General features: G+C 39.9%; 1 long non-coding RNA gene across 1 annotated transcript; it reads right to left on the bottom strand.

Moving 5' to 3' along the window:
* Window positions 1–309: 309 nt before the first annotated feature.
* On the bottom strand, window positions 310–1,439 carry LOC112160108. The gene is made up of 2 exons (XR_002921606.2): window positions 863–1,439; window positions 310–660 (listed from the first exon to the last, which is right to left on the bottom strand). It is a non-coding gene; the product is annotated as an uncharacterized LOC112160108 (long non-coding RNA).
* Window positions 1,440–13,563: the final 12,124 nt, after the last annotated feature.

Raw genomic sequence — 13,563 nt, 5'->3', positions numbered from 1 at the left:
CAGAAAGGTCCCAGCCGGGAGTCGAACCGGGGCCTTCTCGCTGTGAGGCGAGAGCGCTAACCACTTGCGCCACCGTGCAGCCCACACCAAGTTAATGTTCAATCAAAACTGCTCTTTAAAGTGTTCGAATTGGACTTTATTTAGGAGTTGGTTTTACTTGCTCCATGTTTAACATTTTGAGTCTTAAAGCTTTTTTATCAGAGTTGATGTTGACATTTTCAAAGCAGTTTAGAAACATCTCTTCTTGTAGGTTAAAACTGAATCCTAACATGAGCATTTTAATAATAGATATGAAAATAAACTAAATGGTTTCATGGCAATGTGGTATATTTATTACAAACTTCACATTCATACATCTTTCAACAGAAACAAAGATACAGTTTGGGGGTTTACTTTGTGTTCTTCTTAATCAGCATTTACTCAGCACACCTGTCAGTAACATTTATTAGATGAAGCAAATGCATCTGGAAAAGTCTGTTTGTGGTTAACTTCAGTATCAACAAGAGTCTTGTCCGGTAGAGTCTGTCCACGTTGCTGCTCAGCATCACGTCTGTAGAGAACAGGTCCTCTCCAGATGAAGATACTCGGTAACCGACCCCAGCTCCTGCTCACACGTGCTCCCAGCTCCCTCAGCACTGGACCCCAGCTCCACTGAAATCCCTGAAAGAAAACCACCAGCAGCTATTAGTCTGTAATTCAGAGTAATTCAGCTCAGTAAAATGAGAAAACAGGTTACATCAGATCAAAAAAATATTGTTTTAGACAAACACTGTTCCTCTGCCTAAAATTTAACATGGTTTGTTTTAATTATCTGGCACTTATGTTTAGTTAATAATTTAAATTGTATTTAAATATATATTACTTTGATTGTAGAGCTCTCCTCTGTTCTTCTGACAAAAACTGTTCTGGAACTTTGCTTCTAAAAACTTCACCTGCAAGAAAAAAAAAACTTTTTAACTCAACACAGTATTTGAAATAGTATTGTAGCTAATCATTTTAAGTATAGTTTATGTATATGAATTTTAATGACATTCAAAACACTGATGGCTATAAAAGACAAAAAAATCTTTACCTTAATAAAGAGAAGATTCGATGAAATAATTTTTGCAATGAAAACAAATATACAATAAAAAAAGGCCTAATTATCCTACTCACACTTGTAACACAAAATATAACAACACACAGCATGTATTTAATCAGTCAGAATTTATTGGCTACAGCTGTTATGACAAATGTGTTTTCCCAGCTAGAATTTATATCCATGTTTCTGATAACTATTTATTGTCCATTGGTACATTCTTCCATGACGACTGTTTCATATTTTGTGTTTATTATCTTAAATTAGCCAAACAAAGCTCTGTTTTTGTCGCTGATCTGCGGTGTCTGATGCTAGCGCTAGCTAGCTAGCTAGCAGCACATTCCAGACATGTGGAGGACGCCGCGAGCTCCGTCACCAGCATTCTGACAATGATGACACTGCTGATCAGAGCTTTTCATTGAATGTACAACCAACAACTTCTCATATTTAACTACATCGTGGATTTAATAACCAGGAAATAGCTGCAGGTAAAAACGGACATTTTCAGTCTCATCAAAGCAGCAGAAAGTGCAGCTTTAGTTACCGGGACTCCTCGCCTGTAGGGAGGAAGGTACCCGAGGCTCGGAGCATGTTTCTGGGACGTTTTCACCACGGACGACTAAAATGCTCACGTCTCCATTAGAACTCTGTACATGCCCCGTCTTGGAGTCAGCAACAGCTAGCTTGTCAAAGTAGCAAACTCGTCAGAGACAGACTGAAAAAAATAATATAACTGATTCTTACCTGGAACAGATGTATTATCATGTCCTCAAGTCTCTGATTTTCCTTTTACGGTCACAAATCAATAATAAAATGATCCATTTCCTTTGAATAAAGACAGCGACAGGGCGAGCAGTGCAGCAGATTTTCACAATAAGAATCCGCGCAAACTACTTCGGAAAACGTAATCAAACACCCGTTATCTGGTTTTCGGTTTTTTGTTTTGGCTTTTGAATCGAAAAACAAAAAAAACGGTTGTTTTTTTTGTTTTTTCATTTCCAATTTTAAGTTAAAAAACGAATGAACGAATGATACACTGATAAAAACGAAATTGAACTCCCATTGTCCGATTTTCGTTTTTGTTGCGCAAAACAAAAAAACGGGAAAAAAAATGAAAAAAGAAAAAACGAATGAACAATGATACACGGATTATGCGTGACTGTATCAAAATACCATGGATGTTTTTTTGGGCAATGGTTCTTATTTTTGTTTATCTCTCTGGTCCATCGTCTTGACATTTTTCTGGATCTTAACACCCAGGTTGAGTCTTTTTATTATAATTGACCCAAAATCAACGTCAATGTTAAAGTTTTTGAGGCTCAACATCTATGTATTTCTTAGCCAGACCGTTTCAGAGCCCCAACCTTTGGTTGAATTTCTGGTTCTGCAGAACTTTCCATTGCTCAATGGGAGGAAATATGAAGCAGTCCTTGTTAAGGAGTTTGTGCTGCTATAAAACAAACACAGTAATTGATATAAAATCTATTTAAAAGGGATAATATTTGCCTGCTTTAGGTTGAAGGGTTTTAAATAGAATAACAGCATCAAATGATTTCCTGGTATAACAGCTTGAAATGATGTGGGTCTGCATCCCTACAGAGAAACACTTTCTTGACTCTGTCATTATACTATATGCTTCTTAAAGTGCAGCTCAAAGATTCCGACCTGGTTCATCAGCATCCTGCAGTGAAGTAAAGAAAAAATGATCGGTTTCTGCTCCTCTGTAATTGCAGGCGCTGTTTTGCAGTGGTTAGGTTAAGTGTATTTAACTACCTACAATCATGCTAAAAAGGGTCTTGAGAGTACTTAAGACTTTTATGTAAATATTTCATTAAAGTAAGTGAAGAAAAAGGAGTTCAACTGTTGAAGTTTCAGAAACTAATTTCGATAATGAATCTAAAACAAGTTTCAAAATGAAAAATCCAGCTTTGGAGAGGTGGAATGAAACTGTTTCCGGGTGAAAAATGAGCGTGTCACCATGCAGGTGGGCTTCAACTTTGCATTTGGGAATTAATTCTTGAGAAGAATAAAAGAGATAAAAATCCAAAGCTGGAAATGAACAGTTTCTGGAGAGAGAAGTGACGGAGCTTCTCCTTATCTTTGTCTCTCAAACCCAAACGCGGCTCCCTGGCAGAGCGGCTAAAAACTGAATTATGTTCTTATTTGCAGCTTGTTTGCATTTTGTAATTTGCTGGTGACAAAAGCCATTAATAGTGAGCAAAAGTCCAGATGGGTGATGTACGTCTTCCTTCTCCTCTGCAGCCACTTCATATATCCATACAGACACCCTATTACTTTCATAAAGCTCACGTATACATTAATCTTTCCTGTTGGCTCCTTTTCATTTCCCTCTGCTCCCTCTGTAATAGAGTTCACTATCACCCTTTTCCAGTGGGACGTCCTCGCCGCCGCCAGCCTCTTCAGCTGGTTCCACGTCGTCCCGCGGCGCGAGTCACGGGTCAACGATGAACCCGAGCGCGCACACACAAACTCATCCCACCTCTCACAACTCCTGCCTTGTTGGATCAGCGGATTGTTGCAGTGTCAACAACCTCTTTATGCTCCGTTCAGGGATGGTTAAGTCGGCGGAGAGTCCTCACTGTGGTACTTCACCTCCAGTTCATGGTGTCAGAATAACAAGAGCTGGTCTGAAACACTGAGAACATCCATAGGAGAGACAAAGGGAACTTTATCTGAGAGAGTCCAGCCGTTAGAGAACAGCCTTCACAGGTTCTGATGGTTTGGATTCAGTCTTTTGCTTTTATTTGTTAACATAAAAGACGTTTTTTGGGAGGAAAATACAAACAAAAAATTGAGTTAGTGATTGTGACAGATTTATGTTGACAATAGTGTAACAACAGAATAAATAAACAGCAAAAAATTGGAATGTAGTCCCTAGCAGAGTGTTAAAGTATTTAAAGTCAGGGAGATCTGTGGTCTCCAACCGTTTTTAGGCCACGGACCAGTTTAATTTCTGAAAACATTTTCATGGAACTGCCGGTACCAGGCTAAATCCTGACCTATGGAATAATACGAGAGGCAGACACAGTTTCCACATTCAAAGTTTGGCTTAAAACATTCCTCTTTGGACAGGCCTACTGCCAGGCTAGCTAGTAATCAGAGATTCTTTGATTTGTTGCTCTCTTACTTACTGTAATGAAGTTTGGAGACTAATTATAATTTTCATTACATCCATAACACTTTTTTCTGAACGGAACTCAGCTGAGGGAAGCTGGTTTGATAAACCGGGCAATGGCGGTTGATTCCCTCTGCTGTAGCTCTCGTGGGTCTAGATTAATATTGATACGCTAAAAATTGTAGATTTTCTATAATTGTTATTATTCACATCAGCTCTGGGGTTCTGTTCTCTATTGTCATGTACTTCACCTCTCCTCTCCTTATTTATTATATGTAGTTCTATATGCTTCTGTTTAGTGCAGTGTGATTCACGTGTTGTTCCTATTTCCCACTCCCCTCCGGGGGAGCGGGAGATATAGCTCGCCTGTGCTCTTGTTCTTGGCCGTGGACCTCACCTCTGGCTGGTCTTGGCTGTGGACCTCACCTCTGGCTGGTCTTGGCCGTGGACCTCACCTCTGGCTGGTCTTGGCTGTGGACCTCGCCCTCACCCCTCCCCCAGTCCTATCTGGATAAACTCTAGTCAAATACGTAGTTGTAGACCACAAAGGATTCTAAAATTTGACAGATGGACCGAACAGGGAGCAGATGCACCAAGTGTTTTGGTAATCAACCTCATTAGAGAAACAACTAATCTGGAATCTGAACATAAACAGACTTTAGTTTTGATTGAAAATCAGTACATATATTTTAAAACAGAACATTTTCTATTTTAAAACTGCTGTCAGTTTTATAGGCTATTTTAGTGTTTAGCCAACATTTTAGCTTTATGATAGCGGTTTTGGCTAAATTAGACATTTTACCAGCTTCTTAGGGTAGTTTGGCAATTAGGTCATATTTTTAGCTTGCTATCTGCTTCAGCGATTTCAGCAATCTGCTTTAGCATTTTTAGCTGTCAATATCAGCATCCTTAGCTATTTGAACAAGCATCTTTAGTGTCCACGTTCAGCTTACAACATTCACACTAGCATTATCGCAGGTAATGCAAAACTTCTAGTTATTACGGGATCTGCAGATCATGATGTGAGACTTACATGGTTTGACCAATCAATAATTTTTAATACCTCAATTCAACCTGTAGGGGGCAGCACACAGACTGTTTTTGACTATATTTTCAAGAATTCATTCATTCATTCATTTATCTTCTTGGCTGCTTCTTCCCTTTCGGGGTCGCGGGGGTGCCGGAGCCTAACCCGGCTACTGATGGGTGAAGGCGGGGTCCACCATGGACAGGTCTCCAGTCTGTCTCAGGGCCTCAATCACACACACATCCACGGGCAATTTAGAGTCACCAATTAACCTATGAAGCATGTTTTTGGACGGTGGGAGGAAGCCGGAGTCCCCGGTGAAAACCCACGCATGCACGGGGAGAACATGCAAACTCCACACAGAAAGGTCTCAGTTGATGTTTTTCAGATTCCCCAGCTGGGATTCGAACTGGGGCCTTCTTGCTATGAGGCAAGAGCGCTAACCACTGCTCCACCGTGCAGCCCTATTTTCAAGAATTAAACAAGTTTATTTTAATTTGTCAAAAATGTGGCAATGACCAACAGACAGCACTTTTAAAACCCCATTTATAGAGGTAAAAAAGTTGATGTAGGGTTTGGTTACCCTTTAACCATTAACCTTGATCTGGTGATAATTCCTTTTCCCCCCATATCAACCCATAAGGGCTTTAATTGAGACCTAAAGCTCCATCTTTTTAAGGAAAAAAACAGTAATTGTGTGGATGAGCAATCGTCATGCTGTTCTAGAAATCCCTCCACATTGATTTTTCTCTGTCTTGTTTTATTAATCTGCCATCAGCTGGGAGTAAATACTCAAACAAAGTTATGTCTGCGGCGAACAGTCTGTTACTCGGGTGGATGGCTCGGAAAATCCTGCTTCTGTTCATCCACTCCAGCAGCTGGGCTGCATCTCCTTCAGGAAAAAAAGCTTTGGATTCAAGCTTTCGGAGCAAAACTTCAAGGGTTTGAATCAAACCCCAATGAGACTCTCACATTTAAAATAGGTCTTTATTTTTGAAAGATTTCTAATAGGACAACTTCACTATTGTTTCATTTATTTAAAAGTCATAAAATGTTATCAGTTATATCCTGTGAGGGTTACACCTTCAGGAGTTTGTGGACTAAATCGGGAAATTGAAAGTATTTAAAACCAATCTTTTAATCTATTTAGATTTTAGGATGAAACAATTAACCAAAACAGTACGGCACGGTGACCATGGCAACATGCCTCCTGCTGCTTTAGGATTTCTTATTTAATGTGCAGAACACAAGGATCTTTTTCAATATTTTAGTTTGTTTTCTCGTGTAGATCAGCAGAAGGCGTCGTTCGTTGATGGTGGAGAATCATCACGTTGTCGTAATTCTCTTGTTCGGTGACAGAAATCTATTTTTGTTTGTCACTGGAAAAACGTCACAGTACATTTTTGTCATTTGCTTGCAAATCTGTTATCTCACCGTTTCCAAAATCATGCAGAACTGATTGAAGCCCTTCCAGGGGGTGTGTCAGCGCGGCGGCGGCGATGCGTGCTGATTGAACCCATTCGCCATTGTTTGTTGAGGCGCGCTGATCAAAACCAGAAGCCACGCTGAGGCACATTAATCAAACCCTGCGGGTGGAGCAGCCGGAACATGGGGGGGGGGCTTTAGGTGAGACAAAACTGGAAGGAAAGTGTAACACAAATGAAATTAGCGGGATTAAACGAATACTTTTGACACCGCTTTCATCAGCGTTTCATCCAAAACTGCCGTCATTGTGGCTGCATTTGTTCTGCTTGCCAATGGATGCTCTGAATAATAACCAAGCGTTTAGAGGGAGCCTGAAGTACCAGATGTTTGGTGTCATTGATGGAAATTGTTGGCAAAGTATTTCTGAAGCACCTGAAATGATTCCCAGATGGAGGAACCATCAGAGGAATCAAAACCTGCAGAAAGGAAAGTCAGAATTCAGGAACGACTTACAGGTGTCGGATCATCAGACCCGCCAGCTGGTAGGTCTGCTACTTCACCCTTAGAGGGGCTTAGTACAGTGTGGGGGTCTCTGAGGGGGGTGTCAAGCACTGGAAACAGTCATGTTGGGAGGGGGGGTCAGGCTACCGCACCAGAGGGCCAAAACCCAAAACACCCCTTAGGTCGCGGGCCGAACAGGATAAACATTTATTGAACACTCTAAAAGTACATTTTTATAATTTTAAAACCGTAACTTTAATATAATTATGAACTAGATATATACCATTACCTGTGAGAATTTGACCGCTGAAGATGCTGAAATTCATAGCTGAAATCTCTGAAGCTGACAGCTGAAAATGCTGAAGCTGATAGCCAGCTAAGATTAGGGATGTCCCGATCAGGTTTTTTTGGGCCCGATCCGATTCCAAGTCATTTGAGTTTGTGGATTTGCCGATACCGAGTCCCGATCCGATACTTTTGTAACACACTTCAAACATGAACAAATTGAATAAACAGATATGTGTTGTCCCTTGTTAATATTTCATTAAACTTATTTTATCGTTAAAAACTTAAATAGAACACATCTGTGAAGTAGCTTTAATAAACAAGTAAAAATAGTGAAAATATAAACTAGGAAAAAAAAATACTATTTTCTTGTTATGCAAGTGATAATTAGTCAATTAGTCAATTTAACTCAATTTTGAGTTTACATATTTACACACATTTGTTTAGAAATACAATAATAATCTACTACATGTTTTGAATATATTTATATTAATCTGATCCAGTTCACATCCTGTAAATGTATCAGTGAAATAGTGAGATTGTTAATATCATCCAGTGTTACATGGATTCTCTAAAGGAGAAGTTCTAACATAAATGTTCAGATCATTAACATTGGAAACATTGTTCTGCTTCTCCTGGAGGACGTTTCAGTTTGGACACTAGGTGGCGATCACGCTGTAGCATTACAGCTTATTCCAGAAGGAGAAAAAAACTGAGGGAAAAACGATGTTTTAGACCACAAATGGAAAAAATATTTCCTTAAAAGAGTTTAGAAAATTAATATAAAGTTGTTCATTTAGTCAGCAATGTGTGTTCAGGTCGACGGAGCGTTAGCAGCAGCCGTCCTATGGGAAATTCCATTAAATGTTAGCATCAAGCTAGCAGACTTTAGCTTTATGTGCTAAATTGGTTTATATTTTTTATGAATCAAATATTGATCTATTAGGCTTAAACTGATTCAAATTGCTTATATTAGTGTGAACGCAGCTTTAGACAAACATGCACCGAAACCCACCTGAACAGCACAGATACGTGAGAGCACATGGGATGTTCTCACAAACTGTGCTCTGATTGACTGGTTCTCTTGTTTCTAACAGTGAGGTGAATCATGTGAACAACACCGACCGGCTGTTGGCAGCTCACTGGATCTGAGGTGGCTGTGTCTCCACTACTTCACTCTTTAAGAGTTCACTATGATCTGTCACCCAAGAATTTCTGAGTGTTTAACTGTGAAATGTAATTTCTAACAACACACAGTATCAATATGAAATGTTCTGTGTGACTCTGGAACGAAACGGTTTTGTTTACTGAAAGTAAAAGAAAAAGAACTTTGATATGTGAAGGCTCAAAGTCTACTTCTAAACTCTGGGAAGAAGTAGTTGGTTTGATCAAATATACATGAACTCTCCCAAAGTTACTGCCAGGAGTGATTGAATTTGGGGAAGTGTCGATTATACCTGGATTACAGAAGTTTTGATGCGGCTCTGGCCAATCTAAAGCTTGCTGCTCCCTAACTCCTGGGTCCTGCACACATCCACATGACTGACATGATAATTAGTGTTCGGAGGAGGAGGGAAGATGATTTCCCAGAGGGACAACTTCTTTGTTGCAACAGAACCATAAAGTTTATCTGCAGAGGCGAAACCTCATTAGTTTGTCCCAGAAGTGAGGGCTGTGCGTTTGGAACCGACCCGTCCCCGTTTCCTCACATCAGCACACAGTAAATAAACCCCATTTATCCCTCGGAGTCTCAGGAAGCCTCTCCTCCTGCACATTGTTGCTTTACAGGCTTCAGGATTAATAATAATAACGCTTAATCTGGAGCAGATGAAGGGAGACTCTTGTAAAATGTCAACAACTGAAGAAAAATAACCAAAAAGGCGGTTCCCGGGGAGCCAAATAAAACAATTTACACACTTCTGGAGACTTTGACTCCAATCACACTCCACTGGATGACAGCTAATTAAACGCACGACCTTCCAGAGTGATTCATAAACTCATTTTTTATCTCATTTTTTCTTTTGGCTGTGAACACATCCATGTGCAGAACGAGTCCCACAGGAGTCCAGCTGAGAGAAACGAATCCGCGATTCCCCTCCGACGAGTCGGCTAAGCGGCTCACGGCGGCGGTGGCAGCGGCGCTCTTCATGCTGCAGGGGTTTCAGACGGAAGCTCTTCAGCAGATTCAGAAGGAGACCTTTGAGGATTTTCCTGAATCGGTGTTCAGATACAAAGTATTCTGCTGGAAAATAAGTGCCATGGATTTGAAAGTTGTTTCAAAATGTTGTTTTCTTTGATCAGACAAAACCACAACAGTTGCTGAAACATCAAGTGGCAGCTGTGGAAATATTAACTTTAGTATTTAATCAACATTTGCGTGAACATTAAACAACAGATTCATAAATCTGATGAGGGTTTCGTCTGTTTTTGGAGAATTAATGAATCAGAGATTTTAGCTTTTGATGCTAAACAGAAAAAAGCAGTTCTGTGTCTTTTAAAAACTTCTGTAAATGCATAAAAACATCAACATTTAGGATTGCTCAGGTGCTGTTGATTTTATTAATTAAAGCCTCGAAGTTTCAAAATGCTCTCTAGTAAACTGTCTGATTTTCTTAAGGCTCCAAAAGATCATAAATAGTTCTGTTTCTCTGTTAAATTTATTTATTTTGCTTTTTTTAAATTTTTTATCTTTTGTTTATCCACCAGGTTTCATCTTTTGTGCTGCATTGCCTCCAGTTGAGGAAAAAAACAAAATAATATTGTTGATGGATGGACAGCTTCATGAAGGACTGAAACGACCCTTTAATCACATAGAAATTAAAACCTTCAAAGAACGAGGACATTCCACAGCCAGCAAGGTCACGGGGACCCCATATGGTTTCAAAGTGGGGAGAAAATGTGGACCCAGATTGGGTTTGTCCACATTGACTTAAATGAGGATTAGGTGGGTTAGCTTGCTTGCTGGACAGTGTAGCGTGCTAGTGAGCTCTGCTGTAGCGAGCTAATGAGTTCCACTATAGCATGCTAGCAAGCTCCAATGTAGCATGCTATCAAGCTCCACTATAGCAAGCTAGCAAGCTCTGCTGTGGCATACTAGAGAGCTCCTCTGGATCGAGGTAGTCAGTCCCACTATAGGATGCTAGCGAGTTCTTCTGTAGCATACTAGCAAGCTCCACTGTAGTGAGCTCTGCTGTAGCGAGCTCTTCTGTATTGAGCCAGTGAGCTCCGCTGTGGCATGCTAGTGAGCTTCGATGTAGTGAGCTAACGCTTTGCTGTCCACCAGGCGTCTGTCTAGCGTAGCGAGCTAACCTACTGAGTTCCTACTTAAACCAATGTGGGCAAACACAGTTGAGGCCACCACAGAAACTGTGGACAAACCCATTTGGCCCCACTTGGTCTTGCTGGCTGGGTCAGCTACTCTCTCATGGAGAAAAGCATCTCTGCACCAATATAAAATTACTTAATATTAGTAATTTGTTTCATATTGGCGAAAAGTTGCTTTAAAGTATCACTTACCGAGGCAATCAGCTAATTCACGTTGATCGTGAAAGGAGTTACGGTATGTCAAAGTACTACATGGTACTAATACGGTTGTGAATTAAAGGTGTTATACGTAGCTAACGTGTAGCCTGCTACAAACAGGTCTCGAGTGTCTATGAACATGGTTAATAAAGTCTGACTAACTGACTGACTTATTTTTGACTCTTTTGTCTGGCTTAATGCGTCCTATAGTTTCGCTGCGCCTTATATTCCACAAAAATAAAAAAATAGATCATTACCTGATGGTCTTTCATTTTAAAGTCGCTTCAATCTGGAAGTGAATGACATTTCTCAATTCACGGAGCTAACGATGATACTAGTATTCTATGCTCTGATTGAAACAAAAATATATAAAAAAAAAGGAAAAATTATAAATATGACATAAAGTGAACATGTAATTCAAGTCCTATTAAGTGGATTTAACAGACCTAAAAACAATATTTAATATTAATCATGTTGTAGATTGTTATGCTTGTGTTTCTGAAATACTTTTGAAGAGGATGTTGGTTTTGATTGAACTGATCCTTTAACGCGTGTAAAAGCATCCGTTCTGGTCGCATTATTATAGCTCTCTTCAGAAAATATTGATCTGTTTGTTCCTGATTAACAGCTTAATGTTAAAGCGACTTCATCCTGGCTGGAAGGTGTTTTCCGCCTCAGAAATCAGGCTTCCCCTGCCGCCACTAATTATACAGGCATTTTCTAAATAGAAAAAAAAAAAAAGTCACAGACGATTGATGACGTCGCTGTGAGACGGCGGTCCTGAGGCGGTTTGAGGACACAGATTCTCAGTGGCCAGCAGAAGTCTTCTTCTGTCTCATTCGACCCACAATCACAGCAAGTCAAGACCTTCAGAGAGAACACTCTTTTTCCCAGAAAGCTTTGGAACACCTGTAGGAGCGCCACACAAATGATGGGATGTAGGATGAAGTTATCCGGCAGCACAAACAGAAATAATTAAAGAGGAAAAAGGAGGAAAACCCGGAGAGTTCCTCTGGTTCAGCTCCGAGAGGCGTTCAGCTGCTGTGAACAACAGACCTGTTTCTGTGAAACAGAATAAATAATAACGGCTGCAGTTTTTATTTTTTATGAAGCAGAACTACATCTTTGTGTTGTATTCAGAGGGTAAATAAATGCAGGCGTAAATAAAGTCAGCATACTTTTATGTTTTTCTTTTGACCTTCTTACAAAAACCAACACAATCTCACTCACGACTCGTCATGATGGACGGCTGTTTTGGTCACCTTTTGGTTGACCCTAAGTCACCCTTTTGCAACGTGCTTCCTGTTCCCATTAAATCAGGGGTCTCCAGCTCCCGGGCCGCGACCAGTACCGGTCCATGGGCCGCTTTGTACTGGGCCGCAGACATTAAAAAAAAAAAAAAAATGCTATCCGCCTTTTTATTTTGTGTTTCTAAAGAAAGTTTTATTTTGAAAAACGACAGGATTCAGTTCACCACATCCGCATGTCTTGGGACATACATGTAAAGTGGCGGACTTCCAAATTAAAAGCCCAAAGCTAAAAGCTAATAAAAGCCAAAAAACCTGCTGTTTACAGACAAAACCGAGAGTCTTCCTCCAAATATGGATTTATTGTAGCGATTGGATTTTCACTAACAAAGCCGCTCTGCATAATAAACGGCCACTGATTCTCGATTGGTTTGACATACCCCATGGCTTTAATAATAAGGTTACAGATTCACTATTATAATTATATTTAGAAAATACCAGTTTTATGACAGCCGAGTCATTTTGTTAATTTATCCATCACACTTTAGAAGTCGGACGCGGCTGAAGTTAGCGTCCAGTCTTGACGTTAAACAGAAAATATTCACCATAAAGTACCTTTAAATCAGTTACAAACATTTCAGAGAATGAAGATTCAATCACATTAAATTACTAAAGATGTTTCTGAACTGAGGAAGCTTGTAAATAGAATTCAATGGAGCTATACCATTAGAAAAATATTTCAACAGTGCATTTTTATTTCCAAATACTTGTAATTTAGATTGCTATAAAACTGTTTTTGTGATAAGACAGTATTTATATTATTTATTTACATTTCCTCTCATGTCTGTCAACCAAAGACAAAGAATCAAACCAGAGCAAAGTTGCAGGCTGGTTTCCTTCTTCCCAGAGTGAGGAGGGTTTGAAATATGAATTGAATATTACACGTCGTGTTCCAGATGCGTCACCGGCGCTCATCCTCCCCCCTATAATTGTCTCCGTTAATCCAATCTTCTTGTCATGGGCGACTCAGGGTTTAAGTGTAAAATTCATTTTCAAAGTGTCAGAATACGTTTCACGCTTTTCTTTAATGCTCTAATGCGTCTCGGTTATTTGTTTTTATTTAATGCCTGATATCCAGAGGAATGCGGCCGAGTCGCTCGTCAGTTTGGCTTTTCTGCCTCCTGAACTACCGAGTGACAAAAAGATGAAGTTTGTGTGGAGTGTTGGTTCAAGTGAGTGCACGCTTAGTCAATGCGTTTGGGAGAACTTCAGATTCATTAAACGCAGTAACTGTTTTTACATTTCTGCATACATTAAAGCACAACAGGCTCTGTTTTTTAAA

The sequence above is a fragment of the Oryzias melastigma genome, linkage group LG2 (genome assembly GCF_002922805.2).
Source record: "Oryzias melastigma strain HK-1 linkage group LG2, ASM292280v2, whole genome shotgun sequence".
Lineage (NCBI taxonomy): Eukaryota > Metazoa > Chordata > Actinopteri > Beloniformes > Adrianichthyidae > Oryzias > Oryzias melastigma.
This window is presented reverse-complemented; position numbering and strand designations above follow the sequence as displayed.